Below are 17332 nucleotides of genomic sequence, written 5' to 3'. Positions count from 1 at the left end.
TGGTAGACCACTCTGACGGGCCATTGGCCTGATTCAGAATGTTCCTCTTCTGTTCTTAAGTCAATGAGAAGTCCTGTTTCTCAGAGAACATGCAAGGGCATTTCCTTCTGCTGAGCTGGCAGGGAGGAGAAAGCAGCCACACTTAACTATTCACATGTGGGCAGAGAGAGCCATCATAAACTCCTTTTTCTCCCTCCGCTCCTGTCTGTTTTGCTCTGGGCCACTAATCCAATTGAGCCGGGCTCCGAGCTCGTAACAAAAGCTACGAGACATTTGTCAGATCTCTCGACTAGACCCGTGGCTAATTTTACAACGTTAATTTATCTTAGCATATTATATCGCTTTAATTTCGTCCCTCTGGATCCCATTACCACCGCCGTACCTTGTAGCCGGCGTGTAACGGTAATTGCCATTATTAGCAGCGTTCCGTGGGCTGGAGCAGCTCCGCAAATAAAGGGAGCAAGGAAAAACGGGGAGTCACCAGGTTGGCGGAGGCTCCGTGTGAGGAAAAAGGAGGAGGAAAGCAAATAACTCCGGGGCTGAGCTGGGGGGAATTGTAAGGTCACCGTAGCGCAGGATTAAAAAGGAGGTAACCGGGGTAGTAAAGCCTCAGAAGAGGAAAGGGAAAATCATCAGGGAGAGAGAAACATAGGAAGCTGCATAGTAGAGAATCATAACATCACACAGTTCTAGAGCCAAAAGCAGCATTCGAATTCCACCAGGCGCATTTTGCACCTGTCTGTCGGCTGCTCGCAACCAAGTGAGAATGCCCTGGCACCGGAACGATGTATGTCATCTCCGCCATCGGGAGGTACAGAGGGATCTTTGGGTCTTGCCTGTTTTCACACATATTAACACATCCCGTAGAATTCTATCAGTTACCGTATTTTTCGCTCCATAGGGCACACCGGACCATAAGGCGCACCTAGTTTTTAGGGTGGGGAGAAATAAAGGGGGGAAAATATTTTTTCCCCCCAGGACCAGGAGCTTGCAGGGCTAGGGACAGGGAAGCCCAAGCTTCCCCTGATCCCAGCCCCCAGAACAGGCAGCTATCCGCAAGCCTTCCGAGCGCAGTGGGAACTCCCGCCACGCTCAGAAGGCTTGCGGATGGCTGCCTGAAGCCTGGAGAGCGAGAGGGGTCGGTGCGCACCGATGCCTCTTGCTCTCCAGGTTTCAGCAAAATCCTGCATTCGCTCCATAGGATGCACACACATTTCCCCTTCATTTTTGGAGGGGGGAAAGTGCGTCCTATAGAGCGAAAAATACGGTATATTTCATCTGCACAATCAGAACGAATTTCAGGAACCAAATAGTCGTATTGAAAAACACTATTTTTAAGCCGCCTGGCCCCAAAAGATCGATAAATTAAACTTTATTCGCATTAGCTAACGGCCATAGCAACATAAAACAAGCAATATATGCAAATAAAATATATACAAATTAAAAAGACAGCAATGGGTAAAAAGGGCAATCAAATGGCCAAGATTATCATTCGGATAGTAGCCCTTATTCTCATTGCACCCTCAATAAACCTAGCAACCTTTGCTGTTGTCTGATCATTTTGCTGGCCCCAAAATGGCAACTAGGCCTTCCGTTTTGGCAACCCTGGTTTAAGGAGCAAATTGGCACCTAGCTTATAGATCTGAATTTCGAACACTGGCCAGAAGGTACCTCAAGAGTCATCTAGTCCACCCCCCCCCCCGCAATGCGGGAATCTCAGCTAAAGTATCTATTTGATGGCAAGCTAGATAAGAGAAATGGCTACCCCAGTCCATCACATGAGCTCAATGGGGTCCCAAGGAGACCAATCCGGAAAGATATACCTGTTCCTTATAATGAGCCTTGGGGTGCGCAGCCTGACCCTCCCCACATCACAAGTCCCCATTCTACCTGCCCAAACGGGGGCCAAAAGCGGAAAGAGCAGCTCACATGTTTGACACCTTTTGCAGGTAGCTCAGAAGCGATTGCTGGCGTGCCTTTTGACCATGGGCAGGCAAACGTAGGCCCGGGGGCCGGATCCGACCCAATCGCCTTCTCAATCCGGCCCGCAGACGGTCCAGGAATCAGCATGTTTTTATGTGAGTAGAATGTGTGCTTTTATTTAAAATGCATCTCTGGGTTATTTGTGGGGCATAGGAATTTGTTCATTTTTAAAGATATTGTCAGGGGTTCAGGAGCAGAGGCACAGGAAAGGGAGGAAACAGAGAGCGAGGGGGAGGAATCCGAAGGAAATATGAGCGATGACAGCGGCCCGAGATCTCCGATTCTTTCCAGTGAATCGGAAGATTCACAGAAAGGGGCGCCAGTGGTCAGAGCAAGGGGGGCGCCTAGGGGGACACCCCAGGAAGAAGGGACCAGAGGGGACTCAGAGAGCAGCAGTTGGAAATCGGGACCAGCTTCCCCACCAGAGCGCAGTAGGGGGGAGGGGTCCCAGGTATCGGGATCTGGCGGCTCGCCGCAAGCGGGAGGGCATGAGTCAGGATTGGCCACACCTCCATCGGGGAGCGAGGAAACGGTCAAGAGGAAGGTTGAAGGCTGGGCGTGCGCGCCAAGTTCAAATACACAGGAAGGCGGCACAGTAAGCAGCCCGGATAGGGAGCCAGGTCCTAAAGCCCGCCGCAAGGAGGGAGAAGAGTCCGGGGGGTCCGCGTCAGAAGAGTCCAGGAAGGAAGAGACCACGGGGGGTAGAGGGACCCAGAGGAGGAAGGAAAGACATAGAGGTGGAGTAAGACTAGAGTATTAAGTTGGTGTACAGGAGGCGGAGACTCAGACGGAGCTTCGCCGGTCTAGCTTCTAAGACGTAGAGCTGCGCGCTGCGGCTTGGAAATGGAAACTGTAACTCAATAAAGACTTTTGTACAGTACTGCCGGCTAGCGTGGTCCTCTGTGAGCTGGGACCTGGAAGCGGCTCTGACAGATATACATATAGTTCGGCCCCCCACAAGGTCTCAGGGATAGTGGAGTTTTCTGACCCCTGCTTTTGACGGACATTCGCTGGACTAGACGCTGTTGTTTGGCCAGAGATTTGGGGGCAAAGAGACAGAAGAGCAGGCCACGCATGTCTCTGCATCCTGGTCTTAAACAAACACGAAAGCTTTTCTCTCTGAATCCTACAAGCGGGCAAGTCCAGCCTGAAATGTCAAGCTTGCTGACAGAAGAAGCCTCTGCCGTTCACACCGCTGGTGCTGCTCAAGCGAGGCAGCAATGAGATCGAAAGCACAAGAGAGAATCTGGGTCGGAAGGGACCCCAAGAGTCATCCAGTCTATCCCCCTGCAACGCAGGAATCCCAGCTGTAGCATCCCTGACAGACGGCCATCCAACCAACCTCTGCTTTAAGAGCCCTCCTACTAAAAAACCCAGCAGCGAGTAGTTCCTCCACCTTCAGGGGCTCATGTGGGAGTAAGACCAAAAGTGAGAGGAGGCCTTCTCTGTGGGGACCCCCAAGCTGAGAATCTCCCTCCCCACAGAGGTGTGTTTGGCACCTTCATTGCACAGTTTCCAGAGGATGCTGAAGACAGATTTCTTTGTCCCAGCCTTGGACACTTGAGGTGCGTGTTTTAAGGACATGGCTCATTTTTTATGGTTGTAAGTTGTTTTAAAGTGTTTTTAATGTTTGCGTATTTTATTGATTTCATGAACTCTCTCTCTATATATATATACCGTTTGATTGTTTAAAAAAACTTAAAGTGGCTGTGTTTCATTGTTTCTTTATATGTTGTAACTTGCCCTGGGACGTTAGAATGAAGGGCAGATAATTAAGGAACAAGAACAATTTAACAACAGCAACAGCACCTTGGCAGGTGTATTACGCAAGAGGGGGAAATCAGGGTCGAATGTGTGGGGTGACCTTCATTAATACAACAAAATGCACAAAATAAAAATGGGAAAAGCAGAGATTGGGAATTTAGAGGGTACCTTCAGAAACAATGCAAAATTAAGACTGGGGAGATTAGATGACCTGCTTGTGTTCAGATGTGCATTTTTGCAACCATCCCATCCTACAGCCTGAGGACCATCTATGACTTGCTGGATAGATCCATCTTTTCAAGCCAGGAGGGATGCCCTTCCTGTAACCCCACCTGGGTCTGGGCTGAGGACCACAACTGCTCTCTTCCGTCCCTCTCTCAGTATTTCCCAGTTATTGACTATATAATCTCAGGGGTGATGCACTTGGATTTAATAAAATCTCTCCAGGGATTCTAAAGGGACTTACAGAACAACGATGCCCTTTTGGGTGAAAAAGGAAATGTCAATCATTTGCCTGAAAAAGAGGCAAAACCACTCAAAATCAATCATGAGCGAAAACCTATTTCAGATTAGAGCATCTCAAAAACAAAAACAAAATTCAAATCCATCGGTTTGAATCCCACAACAATGAAATTTCCATTTCCCCCCTTTGGTGGCAAAGAAGCAGTTCCTTGCCTTGCATTATGCAGGATTCAGATAGATTCTCAAACAGCATCCAAGCATAAGCAAGAAACAATCAGATAAAATTCAGATGAACCTTCCTAGAATCACTTCAAAGTCCCCATGGGATCCTCGGCTGACTCATTACTTTCGCATCTCAGGCCCTCCAAAGCGATGACATCAGACCGAGCTCAGATCACCCCCAGGCCTGGCGTAACGACATCAGCGCCATACCAATGACACAGCTACTGCCTGTATCATTCATGACATCACCCTGGAACACGAGATGCAGGAAGGAGCTCTCAGAGGAGCAAAGGAGAGATCAAAAGACACAAACACTCCTCTGAAGTCGCTGCAACAAAGGACAGCACGAGTCACTCGCTTCCAATGCTAAGTCTGAAACGTGGGCTTCTGGGAGCTGGTCAGGTTGCAAAAACTATTAGAAATGTGCAGCCCTCCATGAGCAGAATAGTAAAAATAAAAATCCATTGAGTCATTAAAAGTCTTTGCAACTAATATATATATATATATATATATATATATATATATATATATATATATATATATAGATATATATAGATATATATAGATATATATAGATATTGTCAGGGGTTTAGGTGCAGAGGCACGGGCAAGGGAGGAAACAGAGAGCGAAGGGGAGGAGACAGAGGAAAGGATGAGTGATGACGACGACCCGAGATCTCCCAGTCTTTCCAGTGAATCAGAGGATTCACAGAAAGGAGCACCAGTGGCCAGGGCAAGGGGGGAATCTAGAGAGGCACCCCAGGAAGATAGAGCCAGAGGAGACTCAGGGGGGAGCAGCTGGAAATCGGGACCAGCGTCACCGCCAGGAAGCAGGGAAGAGGAAAGGAGCCAGGGGGGAAGCGCTGGCAGCTCACCACAGGAGGGAGGGCAGGAGTCAGGAGTGGCCACACCTCCATCGGGGAGCGAAGAAACGGTTAAGAGGAAAGTGGAAGGTTGGGCGCGCGCGCCAAGTTCAAATGCAGAGGAAGGCGGCGCAGTGAGCAGCCCCGAAAGGGAACCAGGTCCTAAAGCCCGGCGCAAGGAGGCAGAAGGGTCCGGGTCAGCGTCAGAAGAATCCCGGAAGGAAGAAGCCCCGGGGGGTAGAGGGACCCAGAGGAGGACAGTCAGGAGGAAAAGGTGGAGCAAGGCTAGGATATTAAGTTGGTGCGCACGGGGCGGAGACTCAGACGGAGCCTCGCCGATCTAGCTAGTAGACGTAGAGTTGCAGACAGCAGCGTGAGAATGGAAACTGTAATTCAATAAAGACTTTTACTTAATGACCGCTGGCTAGCGTGATCCTCTGTGAGCTAGGATCTTGAAGCAGCTCTGACAGTAGGCTCCGTCTCGTCATTGTGGGCATCTGCAGCCTCGAGGAGGGGAGAGAAACAGGCGCCCACTAGCGAGCTCACGAACGGCAGGAGACATGACGGCTGAGCAGCAGATAGAGGACCTCAGGAAAGCAGTGGCACAACTGAACGCCGAGGTTCTCGCATCCAGGAAGAGAGAGGACGAGGCAGCTGCCGCCTGCAGGGATCTCCAGGTCAGGTTAGACGTACTGGCAAAGCAAACACCCCGGCAGGAGGGAATTGGGTTGGCGAGACGGACAGGCGGACTGCTCTCTCACTTCGATGGGAACCTGCAACAGTATCCCAACTTTAGAGCCGATGTACTGTGCGCACTGCAACTGTTGCATAAAGACTTTAGAGATGAACAGGAGAGAGTGGGGTTCATCATGTCCCATCTGCATGGGGAGGCGAAAGCATGGTTGCGCAATTTATGGAGAGATAACGATCCGGCGCTCCAGAATGCGGATGCCTTTATTAAAGCGATGGATGGGTGTTTCTTATCAAGTATCGACATTGATCTTGCACGGAAGGAGGTGCATGGGCTGAGACAAGGGAGGGCCAGCGTCAGACAGTATCATGCCCGCTTTTTCGCCTTGGTCAGCGCCCTGGAATGGGACAGAGATTCGGCTCCTGTAAGAGACCTCTTTTGGGAGGGACTGCACAACTCGATTAAAGATGAGATAGCGAGGGGGGAGAGACCCCGAACCACCCAGGAGGTCGTTCAGAGGGCACTGGCTGTGGGGGTGAGGCTGGAAGGACGTCCGTGGAGCAAGGACGAAGGACGTGGAGGGCGCGAACCAGCCGGGGGCCCCTCCTTCTTTCCCAGAGAAGCAGCACGGGCGCAATCCACGCCTCCGCCAGGAGGAGGAGCCGAACCTATGGAGGTTGGAGGTGCAAGGGCTCAGTCAGCAACCAGAGCCCTAGCACCGGCAGCAGTGAAGGCGAAGCCTCCTAGAGGGACCAGGAAGTGTTACGTCTGTGAGCAGCCAGGGCATATGGCGAAAGAGTGTCCCCAGAGGCCCCACAAGCTTACTGCAGCCTCAGCAATGGTGACTGCAGCAACGCAGCAGGGAGGACCACAGCAGGGAAACGACGATGTCTGGCTGGAGGAAGAGGCACTGGGGCCCAGCCAGACGTGTTAGTGACGCAGTCCCCAGAGATTTTACAGCCAGTGAACCCCCTCCCGCCCAAACCAGTAGTGAGGCTCACAGCATCTCTCCAGCTGCCCAATGGAATCACCATGGACGTGCCAATCACCATCGACTCCGGCAGCAACGCGGACTTTATAGGGCAGGAATTTGTCGACAGGCACGCTGTGCAGTTGCTGCCGGCCACACTGCCCCTGCAGGTTGTCACTGTGGATGGCAGGGAGCTGCTAGGGGGGCAAGTGGTGAAGCAGACGCCACCAATGGTGATGCGACTTGGAAATCACAGGGAAGTCATCAGCTTCAACGTCACTCAACTGTCTGACACGCCCATTGTATTGGGCATGAGTTGGCTGGACAAGCACAGCCCAACGATGGCTTGGTTCCAGAGGCAGCTGGTTTTCGGCTCTTCCTTTTGTGCTGAACACTGCATCGTACCCAGGCAGGAAGGAGAGGAAGAGGAGTCACAGCTGCTGCTAGGCACGCTGCAAGCGATTCCCCACAAGTACGCAGAATTTCTGGAAGTTTTCTGCGAGAAGGAGGCGGACAGGCTACCCCCTCACAGACCATATGACTGCAAAATTGACCTGCTGCCGGGGGCGGCGCTGCCTAAAAGGAAGCTGTATTCCATGTCTGAGGACGAACTGCAGGAACTCAAAGACTTCATCGATCATAATTTGGAGCGCGGTTTCATCCGAGAGTCTAAGGCAGTGGGGGGCAGTCCGGTATTCTTTGTTAAGAAGCGAGACACACCCCAAAAAAGACTCGTAGTGGATTACAGGATTTTGAACAGTGTGACCAAGCCGTCAGACTTCCCCATGCCCCGCATCGACGACCTCCTGGCGAAGGTACGGAAGGGAAAGGTGTTCACCAAGTTGGACCTGCGGGGGGCGTACAACCTCATTCGCATGCGGGAGGGTGATGAGTGGAAGACAGCCATGTTCACGCCACTGGGTACCTACGAATACAGAGTTATGCCTTTTGGACTGCAAAATGGCGCTCACGTTTTTCAAGCATTTATGCATCACGTGTTGGCGGGACTTCTCTACAAGACGTGCGTCTGTTTCTTGGATGACATCCTGATCTTTTCGGAGTCGCAGCAAGAACATGACAAGCACGTCAAGGAAGTGCTGGGCAGGCTAAAGCAACACAGGCTCTACGCCAAGCTGGAGAAGTGCCAATTTGACGTGCCGGAGGTGGATTTTCTGGGCTACAAGCTGTCTGACAAGGGGCTCGCCATGGACAGCGCCAAGGTTCGAGCAGTGTTGGATTGGAAGAGCCCACGCAACCGGAAGGAGGTCCAACGGTTTGTCGGCTTTGCGAACTTCTATCGCAAGTTTATCAAGGGCTTCGCGATGCAGACGGCGGCCATCACTGACACCCTTAGCTCCAAGAAGAAGAAGTTCATCTGGACAGAGCAGGCGGAGCAGTCCTTTCAGGCCCTCAAGCGTCTCTTCGCGTCGGAAGAGCAGCTGCTTCATGTCAACCCCAGCATGCCGATGAGGGTGGAGACAGACGCTTCGGACAGAGCAGTGGGGGCGGTCCTGCTGCAGAAGGACCAGCAGGGCGTGTGGCGGCCGGGAGCGTTTTACTCCAGGAAGCTCAGCAAGTCCGAGCAGAACTACACCATATGGGACAGGGAGTTGCTGGCCATTCATGCAGCGTTCAAGGCGTGGAGGCACTTTCTGATCGGCGCCAAGCACACGGTGCAGGTTTGCACAGACCACAAGAATCTGGAACACTGGCGCACGGCACAGTTCCTGAACCAGAGGCAGATACGTTGGGCTGAGTTCTTTGCGGACTTCGACTTCCGAATAGAGTATGTCCCGGGGGACACCAACATCATGGCAGACGCTCTCTCCCGCAAGCCACAGTATCTGGAGGACGCAACACCAGCGGCCGCCATGCACATCTTTGCACCGACAGTGTGGGCGTGCGCCGCGGCGACCGTGGACCTAGAGGCGGTGCGGCGAGCGTTGCAGGGGGACTCCTTCGCACAAACGAAGATGGCAGAGGTGCGAGGGGGCAAGGCAGCGGCCGACGGTTTCCAGCTACGAGATGGATTGCTCATCCGTAAAGGGGCCATCTACGTGCCGGGTGACGAACTTCGAGCCAAGGTGCTTCAGCAGCTGCACGACGCACCCACGGCCGGGCACTTTGGCAAGGAGAAGACGGTGGAATTAGTAGCCAGGGATTTCTGGTGGCCTGGAATGAGAGGGGAGGTCGCAGACTACGTGGCGAGGTGTGACACTTGCCAGAGGGCAAAGACGGTGCACAAACCGCCGGCTGGACTGTTGCAGCCGCTGCAAACTCCGGTCGAACCTTGGGAAAGGGTGGCTCTGGACTTTGTCACGGATCTGCCCAGCTCAAGGGGCAAGACGGCAGTGTTGGTGGTGGTGGACCTGTTCTCCAAGATGGCGCATTTCATTCCGTGTGCTAAGGTGGCCACGGCAGAGCAAACCGCCAAACTGTTCATAGACCACGTGTTCAAGGTTCACGGTCTGCCACGGTCTATTCTGTCCGACCGCGGGCGGCAGTTCATCTCGAACTTCTGGCAGAAGCTGATGGGCTTCCTAAACGTCAAGATCAATCTGGCGTCGGCGAGACACCCGCAGACCAACGGGCAAGCGGAGCGAGTCAATGCCATCATGCAGCAGTACCTGAGATGTTATGCGAACCAACAGCCTGCGACGTGGGTGGATTACCTGCCGCTTGCAGAGTTTGCCTACAACAACACGAAGCACGTATCCACGGGCGTCACGCCGTTCTTCGCCAACAACGGGCGGCACCCTAGAACCTTCCCGGGACTGGAATGCAGGGGAGAAGGGGAGCCGCAGTCAGCAGATGCGTTCGCGTCGGAGCTGCAGGAAGTCCACGATCAGCTGCGGCGCCACCTGGAGCTGGCTAAACACGCATACAAGGTACAAGCGGACAAACACAGAAGGGTTGGCGAAGAGCTCCACGTGGGAGACTGGGTCTGGTTAGCAGCCCACGCAGTGCCGGCCAGGTCGTTGGCCAAGAAGAAACTAGGGCATAAACAACTGGGGCCCTACCAAGTCGAAGAGCAGGTCAACCCGGTGGCTTTCAGGCTGGCGCTTCCGGAGGGTTCCAGAATGCATCCGGTGTTCCACAGATCGGTGCTCACTCCCTACAAGGCACCGCACAGGTTCCAGGAACCCGGAACGGCGCCGAGTCCGCTCAGAGAAGGAACGGGGCACGCGGGAGTGGCACAGGAGGAGCGCATCAACGAAGTCACGGAGATTTTGGACTCCAGATGGGGGGAAGAGGGAGTAGAATACTTTCTCGCCAGGGAGGGCACCCCGGCCAGTGCGAACAGCTGGGTGCCGGGCTACGCTTTAGACGAACCTCTGCTCAAAGACGAGTTTCATGCCCTCTTCCCACATAGACCTATGCCAGCGGACTTTTTCGACGACTGGCTTTTCACGCCCACGCTTTCGGACAGCACGTTCAGGGGGTTCGACTCGGACGAGGAACCGACACGAGACGTCCGTTCCCCGGAGGGGTCACCCTCGGGATCTGTCTCAGAACCCTCGTATTGGTGGGACGATAGGCCGGAGGAGCAGTTCCGCAGGAAGTGGCTGGACTGTTCCGGCCGAGCAACGCCGCCTGGAGGAAGTGCGGGAGAGACGGACATGGACATTTTCGGGGACGACCCTGGTTTCGAGCACGGCGGCACAGAGATGGAAGAGGAGGTGACTGTCGTCAACGAGAGCAGGGAGGAAGACCCGGAAGAGTTCCGATGGAGGCCTGCCACGGGAAGCGACCGATATCCGACGTTCGTCCCTTTGCAACAGCAGCCCCCAGCTCCAGCACCGGAAGGAGGGGAGGGGGGACTGGGGGGCTTCGAGGGGGGGATGGATGTCAGGGGTTTAGGTGCAGAGGCACGGGCAAGGGAGGAAACAGAGAGCGAAGGGGAGGAGACAGAGGAAAGGATGAGTGATGACGACGACCCGAGATCTCCCAGTCTTTCCAGTGAATCAGAGGATTCACAGAAAGGAGCACCAGTGGCCAGGGCAAGGGGGGAATCTAGAGAGGCACCCCAGGAAGATAGAGCCAGAGGAGACTCAGGGGGGAGCAGCTGGAAATCGGGACCAGCGTCACCGCCAGGAAGCAGGGAAGAGGAAAGGAGCCAGGGGGGAAGCGCTGGCAGCTCACCACAGGAGGGAGGGCAGGAGTCAGGAGTGGCCACACCTCCATCGGGGAGCGAAGAAACGGTTAAGAGGAAAGTGGAAGGTTGGGCGCGCGCGCCAAGTTCAAATGCAGAGGAAGGCGGCGCAGTGAGCAGCCCCGAAAGGGAACCAGGTCCTAAAGCCCGGCGCAAGGAGGCAGAAGGGTCCGGGTCAGCGTCAGAAGAATCCCGGAAGGAAGAAGCCCCGGGGGGTAGAGGGACCCAGAGGAGGACAGTCAGGAGGAAAAGGTGGAGCAAGGCTAGGATATTAAGTTGGTGCGCACGGGGCGGAGACTCAGACGGAGCCTCGCCGATCTAGCTAGTAGACGTAGAGTTGCAGACAGCAGCGTGAGAATGGAAACTGTAATTCAATAAAGACTTTTACTTAATGACCGCTGGCTAGCGTGATCCTCTGTGAGCTAGGATCTTGAAGCAGCTCTGACAGATATATATATATAGATATATATATATAGATATATATAGATATATAGATATATATGCTTTCGTAGATTTTCACGAGTACAGGAATGTAGGTTTTGGTGTCTTCGGGTGTCTTCCCGTGTAAGAGTTGGGGTGTCTAGGCGACGTTTCGACGAGGTCTCACTCGTCATCTTCAGGCTGGTGCTTTCGGCTTCTTGTTACTGGAACAGAGCAGGATCTCAGTGTTTGAGTTCCTATAAATACTGTTGAGGGGGTGTGGTGTATAGCCTCCAACGTTCTGGGCAGAGAGGAAGTTCCCAGGTTAGTGTGCCTTTTCTTCTTTTGTTCATTAATTACTTGAGGGATATCTTGAGAGATTTCTTGAGTGATATTCTGAGTACCATTTAGGCGGGTCATTAGGTGTGAATTAGTTGCTAAAGCTTTCGTGTCTTGACCTCTTGAGCTTGTGAAGAGTTTTTCTGAGAAGATGGCTGTACTGCACTTAGTTGTGCTCTGGCTTGGCTTCGTGTATAGGGGCGAGCTGTGGTTTTGTGCCCTGTGCCAGCCAGATCTGTGTAGGGATTGCAGGGGGGTGCAGCATCCGGAGGTGCCACTATGGTTTGGCTACTGGATGGTGTCTGTAATTTATCTGTGGAGAGGGTCTGGGTTTGGGTCTGGTGTGGTTGATTGGAGATGGCGTTCTGTGTGCCTCTGGTTCTGGTGTCGGTTTTTGTGGGGAGGGCTAATTTCCAGATGTCTGGCAGGCGGGACGTGTCGTCACGCTTGTTCATGTTGTGAGGGTGTTTCTCTATCTCGATGGCTTCCATGATTATTCTCTTGTGGTGATGTTCCATGTTAAAGAGCAATTTGGAGTCTGCAAAATTAATTTCGTGTCCTGTTTCTTTCATGTGTTGGTAAAGAGAGGAAGTTTTTTCTTCTTTTTTGACGGCATTCTTGTGTTCTGCGATACGTGCATTTATTCGTCTGTTTGTTTGTCCAATGTACGTGGCTGGGCAGACTTTGCAGGGTATTTCATAGACCCCTTGGTTTTCTAACTGGATTTTATCTTTGGGGTTTCTGAGGATATTGGCTATTTTTTGGTTGGTGCAAAAGGCTGTTTTGATATTGTGTTTATGGAGGATTTTGCTAATTTTATCTGTAGTGCCCTTGATATAAGGAAGGAGGGCCATGCCATTGTTTTCTTCTGTGTCTTGGTTTTTGGGGGGTGTTTCTTTTTGGATTAGTTTCGTAACCCTGTTTTGCTGGTATCCGTTGGCGATTAACACATTTGAGAGATTCTGTAACTCAGTTGCAAAGTCTGCCCAGCCACGTACATTGGACAAACAAACAGACGAATAAATGCACGTATCGCAGAACACAAGAATGCCGTCAAAAAAGAAGAAAAAACTTCCTCTCTTTACCAACACATGAAAGAAACAGGACACGAAATTAATTTTGCAGACTCCAAATTGCTCTTTAACATGGAACATCACCACAAGAGAATAATCATGGAAGCCATCGAGATAGAGAAACACCCTCACAACATGAACAAGCGTGACGACACGTCCCGCCTGCCAGACATCTGGAAATTAGCCCTCCCCACAAAAACCGACACCAGAACCAGAGGCACACAGAACGCCATCTCCAATCAACCACACCAGACCCAAACCCAGACCCTCTCCACAGATAAATTACAGACACCATCCAGTAGCCAAACCATAGTGGCACCTCCGGATGCTGCACCCCCCTGCAATCCCTACACAGATCTGGCTGGCACAGGGCACAAAACCACAGCTCGCCCCTATACACGAAGCCAAGCCAGAGCACAACTAAGTGCAGTACAGCCATCTTCTCAGAAAAACTCTTCACAAGCTCAAGAGGTCAAGACACGAAAGCTTTAGCAACTAATTCACACCTAATGACCCGCCTAAATGGTACTCAGAATATCACTCAAGAAATCTCTCAAGATATCCCTCAAGTAATTAATGAACAAAAGAAGAAAAGGCACACTAACCTGGGAACTTCCTCTCTGCCCAGAACGTTGGAGGCTATACACCACACCCCCTCAACAGTATTTATAGGAACTCAAACACTGAGATCCTGCTCTGTTCCAGTAACAAGAAGCCGAAAGCACCAGCCTGAAGATGACGAGTGAGACCTCGTCGAAACGTCGCCTAGACACCCCAACTCTTACACGGGAAGACACCCGAAGACACCAAAACCTACATATATATATATATATATATATATATATATATATATATATATATATATATATATATATATATATATATATTTTACCCCATTCTCCTTTCTTAAGGAGTCCAGGATGGCAAAACAGGCCCGGATTTAGGTTTGATGAGGCCCTAAGCTACTGAAGGTAATGGGGCCCTTTCTATGTCCAGCTGTCTTTTGTCAACAGCAAATTGTCGCTGTTTTTTTGTGTTGAATATATGCTATATGGTAATTTATGGACCTAATAGATATCTATATCTAAAGCCATTTGCACATAAGAAAATATGTATTTTATCAAAGTAATTGTTGAACTGAAATACAACTAAGAAGAAGTATCCAGGTTTTGTTCCTTTAATTTTTTGGGGAGCCCCCAAGAGAGTGGGACCCTAAGCTATATCTTGTTTAGCTAATACGTAAATCCAGCACTGATGGAGAACAACAATAACAACATCACAAAAATGATTCCAGTACAGATGCGGATTGGGAAAGATCTGCACTTTGAAGGAGCATTGGAAGAGGAAGGTCTTGAGCAGAAAAGCAGCAGAGACAGCCACTGTCTAATATTCAGGGGAGGGTATTCCAAAGGCCAGGGGCCACAACACTAAAAGCCCGATTCCTACATTGTGGGGAATGGACCTGCTGATAAGATTGCCCTGCAGGAGGAGCTCAACAGTGATCCGTCGGGTACAGAAGAGGGGAAATGATCTTCCAGGTATCCTGATCCTAAGCCATTTAGGGCTGTGGTTCCTAATTTTGGGGGAGTTACTGCCAAATTTGTTCCATAAGCTCATCCCCACTGCCCTTTCCTTACCTGGCTCTACAAAAAGCATTGTTCAGAACAGAGGTTTTCACGACCCACTAAGGATGATAATAACGCAATAAAATTCAAGGCGCTAACAATTAATTGCATGTTTATTCAAAATCCAAATAAAACTGTTGAGTTTAATTAATGGAACAAAGCTGATGTCCTTGATCCAGGGATACCAGCTTTCCAGAATCTGATTGCCATTTACACCTCTAGCACCCCCTGGCTGTTCAAAGCCCCCCCTAGATCATCCCACCCCAGAGGGAGGTGCTGCCCACCTGTATAAGGTTTTATCCATCAAAAGGAGCACCTTCAACTTAGCCAGGTAGCGACTGCTTGTCTTCCAGCCACTGCAACTCTACTAAACATGGGAGAACCTGCTGGCGCCAGGCCTGTTGGCAGACCCACTCTGCTGCATTACAAAGATGTTTGCAAATGTGACACGAAGGCTGGCAACATGAACCCAGCCATGTGGGAATCCATTGCAGACGACTCACAGTACCTGGAAGACAGGCAGTGGAGTCTTGCATCCACAGCAGTGACCAGAGGAGGAATGCCCTCTGGGAGAAGCAAAGAGAGAAGAAACATGCTTTTGCATCTGCAGCAACACAGCTGGACGCCTTCACCTGTCCCAGCAGCAACAAAACAGGTCTGCCTCTCTCATACTGGTCTCTTACAGCAGGCGCTGCAACGCTCCAACAGTTTGATCTCGCCATTGTCTACCAAGACGGGCAGATGCCAGCCGGCCAACTATCGTGCCCCATTGAGCAGCTTCCAAACCAACCTGAAGGGCAGCCCCACAAAGAGCACATTGCAGAAATCCAGCCCAGAGCTTACCGGCATATGGACAACAGCAGCCAGGCTATCTTGGACAAGAGACAAATGTAGCAGCTTTACCAGCGAGAGCTGGAAAAAGGAACTCCTTGCCACTAGGGTCACCTGCAGCTGTAGTGGCACAAAGATGGAGCCAGGAGCACCCCAGACTGATTTTTCCAGGGGAGTCCAACCCCATCCAAATCAGGCAATTGATCAGTTACCTGGACGTGGGAACCAGCTGCCTCAATCTTGCCAGGATTCGGAGCTTGCTGGGCCCACCAGAAGGCAGAAGAAACTCAGGGTGCGTTTGGCATCATCAAGGGAAGACTCTGTGCCAAGAACATGCCAACAGAGAGAGCAAGCGGCGAAGCTGCAATAATTCTCATACATCACCAAACTACTTGAGGGCCACCCAGATGTAGCCTGCAGGTGCTTCCTGAGCAGTAACCTCCATGAACACGGAATAAGCGTGCATCGGTCTCTAGTCAAGAGGCCCTTACCTCTCAGGTGTTGCAGGCAGCAAGGTGTGGTCCAAATTGCTCATCCAACTCCTCTCAGCTTCTCCACGCTTTCCCTGTTCTGGGGTCTCGCCTTTGATATCCAGGGCTTCCTACAAAGATAAAAGCAGGTGTCGAGTCAGGTGAAATCATAGGAAATCTTTGCACCCCCTTTCTGCTGTTAGTGTTGCTAAGTTCCGCCCCTGAGCTGCTCTCCGCCACATGCAAAACGCTTTGCAAAAAGGAGACGTTTGCCACCTTTTTTCCTTGCCTCGCTCAGCGTCCAGAAAAGCCAAAAACATCAGCCTTTCTGGATGCTGAGCAAATATGAGTGATTTCTCTACATGGCAGGCATCTGTACATGAGGCTTTGAAGTTCCTCTCGGTTGGGAGTGTGACAGAGCAGTTAAGAGTGCGGGACTAGGACCTGGGAGACCTAGGTTCGAATTCCCTACTTGGCCATGAAGCTCGCTGGGTGTGGCCTTCAGCCAGCCACTGCCTCTCAACTTAAGCTACCTCTTAACCTTTTTGCGGGGATTGAAAGAGGAGGGGGAGAACCACGTACGCCACCTTGAGCTGCTTGGAGAAAAAGGTGGTATACAATTGCAATATATAAATACATGCAAGCCTGTGTGTGGTTCAATTATTTCACTACAACCCCGTGAGGTAAGCCAGGCTGCAGGATGTTTGCTACCTTAGCAAGCGTTAGGGCTAATCCAGGATTCAGACATTAGTCTTCCACACCCAAGTAAGGAAATGGCCATGTCAGGGATAAGAGAAAAGTCTCAAAGGTGAACAAAAACAAATTTATTCAGCTGAGAACATTTTGGTTAATGTTGAAAAATGAAAAGCCACATCACTTTCCAGACTCCACTTCCCTGCAATTATTCCAAGCACCATCGCCAAGGATATCTTAACCCCCTTTGCGACGTTCCTGCGAGGAAGGCTGCCGTTCTTCCAAGGATTAAGCCTGCCAATTGCTCTTCAGAGGGAACCCATTAATACTATCTCATTGCTACGTTTTGGCGCTGGCAGGCTTTTGGTCTCTGCAGAAGATGCCCGTGCTGCAAGTCTGCTCAATGTGGTTGGCATTGCTGTCGAAGGACAGGTTCCTAAGGCAGCTTCAGGGAATTTCTTACACACACAGGACTGGGAAGTCGCCGTGCCGCGTCCAATGGCCCAGACAGAGAACTTTGTCACAAAGTACTTGGCAACACGTGGGAGTCCTTGCATTGACTTCCAGCGGGTTGCTGGATCTGATCTTTCGAAGGCCCATTAAACAGGAGTAAATAAGGGAAACTCCCGCGTGGGCCTGATTGAGAAACTCATTTGCAAAGCTCTGGGAAATAATTGCAAAGTTTTCCTGGAGCTTGAAGGAGGGAGCGGTCCGTTTGTCACTGCGGCAGCCCATGCCGGGCTCCCATTCATCACGCTTGTCAGGTGTCAGCC

General features: G+C 51.4%; 1 protein-coding gene and 1 long non-coding RNA gene across 2 annotated transcripts in view; both read right to left on the bottom strand.

The window, feature by feature from the left end:
• CNTFR (ciliary neurotrophic factor receptor) overlaps nucleotides 1–17332 on the bottom strand; it is a 434396-nt gene that overhangs the window by 327738 nt on the left and 89326 nt on the right. The window contains exon 2 of the mRNA XM_081213125.1: nucleotides 15888–15997. The gene's annotated coding sequence lies outside the window, so the exon portion shown is untranslated. The remainder of the gene's footprint in view (nucleotides 1–15887; nucleotides 15998–17332) is intronic.
• Nucleotides 1–17332, bottom strand: part of LOC308597426 — a 396194-nt gene that overhangs the window by 342097 nt on the left and 36765 nt on the right. The gene's annotated exons all lie outside the window — the stretch shown is intronic.

The sequence above is a fragment of the Podarcis bocagei genome (genome assembly GCF_964188305.1).
Source record: "Podarcis bocagei genome assembly, chromosome: 11".
Classification (NCBI taxonomy): Eukaryota; Metazoa; Chordata; class Lepidosauria; order Squamata; family Lacertidae; genus Podarcis; species Podarcis bocagei.
This window is presented reverse-complemented; position numbering and strand designations above follow the sequence as displayed.